The sequence below is a fragment of the Anguilla anguilla genome, chromosome 3 (genome assembly GCF_013347855.1).
Source record: "Anguilla anguilla isolate fAngAng1 chromosome 3, fAngAng1.pri, whole genome shotgun sequence".
NCBI classification, from domain to species: Eukaryota; Metazoa; Chordata; class Actinopteri; order Anguilliformes; family Anguillidae; genus Anguilla; species Anguilla anguilla.
The window spans coordinates 9,735,041-9,740,040 of NC_049203.1; the positions used below are offsets into that span (position 1 = coordinate 9,735,041).

The window sequence follows — 5,000 nt, forward strand, 5'->3', positions numbered from 1 at the left end:
ATAGGGAATGTCCTTTTTTGGTTGTATCTTTAGTTTAATTTGCACACGATTTTTTCAACATGTAGTTTGCCCCAAAACCTTTACATTTTTAATAATAATTAAGAAACTACCTGATATGTGTGAAATTTAAAAAATGGATGCTGCAGTTGCACTGAACAGACACCAGGGGTGCGCAAGTGAGCAGGGACGAAGCCCCTCCCCCGAGCCCTCCCCTCCGGTCTGGCCCTCCCATTTCCTCCCCGCGGGCCCCCCTTCCCGGCCGCGCCCCGGCCATCTGTTCCTCCGGCAGACATGTTCTGACTCACAGCTGCCGCTGGCTGGACTCCATTTTCTTCCTGCTTTTCTCTGCACAAACAGGATAAAGGGCCTCTTTCTGCTATTCAGTCCCCTGGGAACCCCCCCCCCCCCCTCCTCCCCTTTTCCCCTTTTGTGCCGTCGTCCCTAGCAACCGGCAGGCCAGCGGCTTGCCAACCACCTTCCACTGTTAGCCAAACACCCTGCCGCCCTCCCCCCCCCCCCCCAAAACCTCCATGTGAGGACTTTTAAAGTTTAAAGAGCTCCCTTCTAAACCTCTGTCAGTGCGTAGCTATTAAAACCACGGTGTACAAACGCAGCAATTTAGAACGGTTTAAAAAACATGCCTTTAAAAACAGGGTGTTTTCCCCAAACTAGTCAGAAACCTCAAGAGTTCTTCAAAAGGCTTATGCTTTAAAAACTCTGAATGCAGATTTTTGTTTAAACTGTGTTTAAAAACTGTTTACTCTGACTTTTTCAGGTTCACCAGCACTTTAGCCTTCACGTACAGGATTATCTGCTCTTGAGTAGATTACTTTAAATGCTGTTAAACTCGATTTACAAATTACAGACAGGAGGTATGTCAGATTAGAATCATTTCTGTTTATGTGCTGTAGTACTTTTGCGTTAGTGTTCAGTTAACTTTTATGAGTTTAAGCTTGATTTAATTTGGGCTCGGCTTAATTCAGTTTTTAAGGTTACAAAAATAGCTGTTTTCCTCGTGATACATATTCCAATGGTAAAAGGGAGCAAATATATTATGAAAGTATCATTTTACACTGTTAAAGCACTTTTAACTTGGCAGGATTGGACAAAAAACCACAGAAAAATTGTTTATGGAAAAATTTAGTAAAAGAAGTTTACTAGTTTGTAGTTCCACATGTTGGCCAATGGAGGGCAATAGAGCACCACTGACCTATGTTTGGCTTTCTTTGAACAAAAGAATCCGTCATCTGTAAGCTTTTATTGTAAAAAAAAAAAATAGTCATAACCTTACCCACACAAAGGGGTTTCAGAAGGGGGGAGGGGGAAAGAGAGAGAGAGCCTTTTATAGAACCGGGAGTGTAATCAGACTGAGGGGTTTTTTTTAAACACAATGTAAAATGCAAGTCAGGCAGATCCTCCCATTCCAGCTTTCTGACCCTACGTCTGTAACCCACACCTTTTATGGAAGGGAACAAAGAGGAGAAACTGTGTGTGTGTGTGTGTGTGGGTGTGTGTGTGGATGTGTGTGTGTGTGTGTGCGTGCGTGTATATGTCTGACTGCATGTGTGAGTGATACAGGAAAACATCGTACTGGCTGTGTGCACCTCTGTTTAATCTTTAAATGTCACAGAAGCTCAGAGTTGACATTGTACACACTGTATTGTTGTGAGATTCATCCTCATTGGGGGTGGGGTGGGGAGCTGGGCACTGTAGCCCCCCCCTGCCCCCCTGCCCCATACCAACAGCTGTTCAGTAAATGAGGGAGGGAGAGGGGAGAGGGGGCGGGGGAGAGAGGGGAGAGAGCTGAGATGCTTTGTTTCTGAATCTCAGCTCAGAGAAGCAGGCTAAGAGAAGACGCTGAATCACAGTAGCCTCTTCAGAGAGAGGACGTTAGCTGACAGAGTCCAGAGCAGGCCTCTGGACAGGACGCAGCTGTGGGCAGGACCTACACCACCCCAACCCCCCCCCCCCCCCCCCCCCCCCCCCCCCACCCCCATCTTTTAAAGTATTTTTCTGGGAGGCAAGTCAAATATGATCCCTGTGATTGGTTTGCCAGTAATTTCAGAATGCCTGTAATTTGGGTAAGAAATCGTTTCCATGTGGCAGCAGGAAGAGTGACTCAGGAGGAGCGGATGATGGTGGCTGTTCCTGGGTCAGTCGGTAGGGGTGTGCCATTGAGCCGTGAATGAGAGCTGCTCTCGAGGATTGTATGTCTGTGGCTGTTCCCGGATCAGTCAGTAGGGGTGTGCCATTGAGCTGTGAATGAAGCAACACTGCTCTCAGAGCAGCCATTTCATGAGCTCTCTGCTCCATTTTACCTCCCAGTGTGGAATCAGCTTTATTATTAATGAATGTGTCTGCTCTATAAATACAACTGAGCATATGCACACGCACGGCCACTTATGTGCACACGCGTACACACACACCCCACGTACGTGCGTGCACACACACACACTCCCATAAACACACACACACGCACACACACATTCGTGCACACAGACACACAGCTGATTTTATGTTGTGTCTCTCAGAGGTCAGCCTGTGTACTTCAGGGAAGGGTTTGGAGGTCAGCGCTGCTGTCCCATAGGTCCGTGGGATTTAGACTGCGGTTCTGCCTCGTCAGGAAGTGGCTGCAGTAGCAGGTCACATGTTGGCGTGTGGTTCTCTGTGTCATTGTGAGGGGGAGTGCTTGCTGATGTGCATGGCTGTGTGCGCTTAGCTTGTTCCCCAGGGAGAGAATCTGACCCAAACAGGACTAGCACAGCAGAGTTCTGCTGGTTTCCAGTAAAGGAGAGGAGGAACTAGGCAGACACACACATGCGCGTGCACACACACACACACACACACACACACACTTATACATCACTCAAATTCGTACACACACAGATACTCACATATTGGCACAAACTAGTATATACACAAAATTAAGCGCACACAAACAGGGATTCGTAAACACACACACTGACACACTCGCATACCGATACACAGAAGTCTAGGCTTTCCAGCTGTCCCTCATTGCTATACACAAAACACACACCGTCTGTGACCAAAACGCCCTTTGTGTTCCTCACCTTGGGGTCAAGCCGGCAGCTGCCGCTATTAAGGACACCCCCTAACAACACACCCACACCCCTCTGTCAGGCACACGTCCCTCACTGGGGGTGCAGGGGCCTTCACAAAGCCCGTGTGTGAATGATCTCGGGGTGAAGGGGCGTTGCGTGTTTCGGTGTGCTTGTGGGGACACGCTCGTGCTCGCGGACGCACACGGGCCTTTCTGCGGTGACCTTGCAGCTGTGGCAGCCATTATCTCTGCGCCTTTGTGTCTTTGTTCACACGCCGCTCTTCCTGCCGCAAGCAGAAGCCTGCTCCTGGAGCGTTCAGTCACAATAGCGTTCAGGCGGCTGATGAGACCAGCTGCGGCTGTGGGAATACACAGCCGCCTGAACACGCAGCTGCCTGAACACGGCCCGAGGACGTACCGCGCTGGGCGGGACCCGGCCGAAACCTCTGGACCAGCATCCCGAGTGCATGATGGGATACGGAGCTGGGCACCGAGGGGGGAAAAGCCCCATTAGGAAGCGGAGTTCCTCTCCTCTAATTTAATATTCCACACTCCGCTCTCCCTCGCTCTTTCCCTCCCTCCCTCAGTGAGAGGGGCTTTTGTCTTTCGGCCTCTGATGGAGGGATGCGGTAGACGGGGTCCTCCTCGGGCACAACGGCGGCATTGTGGCCCGGCAGACGGGGTGGAGTGACCGCTGTGCGCGAGATGGGTCACATGCTAGCCGTATACCGTCCGCGTCTTTTCAAACGCGCCGGCACTTTAAGCCCCCGGAACGAGCGACCGAGCGACCAATCCGTCTGCCGAAACCCGTCACAGCGGGTCGCGCGCTCTCAAAGGGGAACGCTGTTCCTTTTAGCTTGGCTTATTTGGCGCATTTGCGCCCGTTTCGGTGATTAGCCAAAGGGGCTGGGGGGGGACTGTCTTTTACCCAAGAGCTCTGTGCTGAAGTGAATGGTCTGTGCTGGTTTAGTCATCTCCGCATCGTTCAGGGGCTGTGTGGCGTGGGGGTCAGCCACCTCGCTGCTAACAGAGGGGCTTTTAGAAGGAGTGATTTATGGCTTGTCCACGTCAGCCCCCCCCCCCCACCCCCCCACTAACGCATTTCTCCCTTAATATGATTGCTGATGGGATGATGTCACCAGCAGCCGCTGGCAATTATAGATTTTTATAGATTAGCAGAGAGGAGGAGGAGGAGGAGGAGGAGGAGGGGGAGCTGACCTTTCGGTCGTGCTCCAGAGCTGAGCGCGCGTACGTTTGCGTGATTCAATATTTGTGTATCTGCGAGGCGGCGCGTTTAATGATGGACTAGGCCGATTAATCATCCGTGGAGGTAACTTTGTTAAGCGGTGCCGTGTTCCAAGCACAAGACCCCTTTGGGAAGCCTATGCAGACAGCCGCAGTGCTGGGCTTTACACACCGAGGCCCATTGTAACAGCGATAAATCTGTACCCCTCTGTCAGCGGTATGAGGTGCTGGTCTGGATGTGGGCGTGGCTGCGTTTGCCTAATTTAATGACTGGGTGCATTATGGGAAAGTGGCTGGTTCCGTCAGACGGGATGTGATGTTAGGGGTCAGATGTGCACCTCTGAGCCGGTGAGCAATGCTCCCCCAGACCTTTGCGCATCACTAATATCCTTCCCCCAGAAACGCAAGCGCAAGGTCCTGCCTGTCTGAGTCATCTGCGTGTCAGAGGCTCCAAACATGTAGCTGCCAGAATCGTAAGGGCGGTGTTAAAATCCACAGGTTCTGTCTCTGAATGTGTCCATTCTCCCCTCTCCTCCCTTTCTCACAGTCAAGAAAGACCAGGACGGAGCGGAAGACAAGAAGAGCACAGTCAAGAAGAAGGTGAAGGAGCTGAAGGTCCTGGACTCCAAATCGTCTCAGAATCTCTGTGAGTTTGCTTCTGCTGGGCCAATATGGCTGCCCTCATCATAGCCAG

At 51.2% G+C, this 5,000-nt stretch overlaps 1 protein-coding gene across 1 annotated transcript in view; it reads left to right on the forward strand.

Moving 5' to 3' along the window:
• Window positions 1–4,796: 4,796 nt before the first annotated feature.
• LOC118223413 (protein diaphanous homolog 1) overlaps window positions 4,797–5,000 on the forward strand; it is a 36,190-nt gene continuing 35,986 nt past the window's right edge. Inside the window, exon 1 of the mRNA XM_035409905.1 lies at window positions 4,797–4,952. The gene's annotated coding sequence lies outside the window, so the exon portion shown is untranslated. The remainder of the gene's footprint in view (window positions 4,953–5,000) is intronic.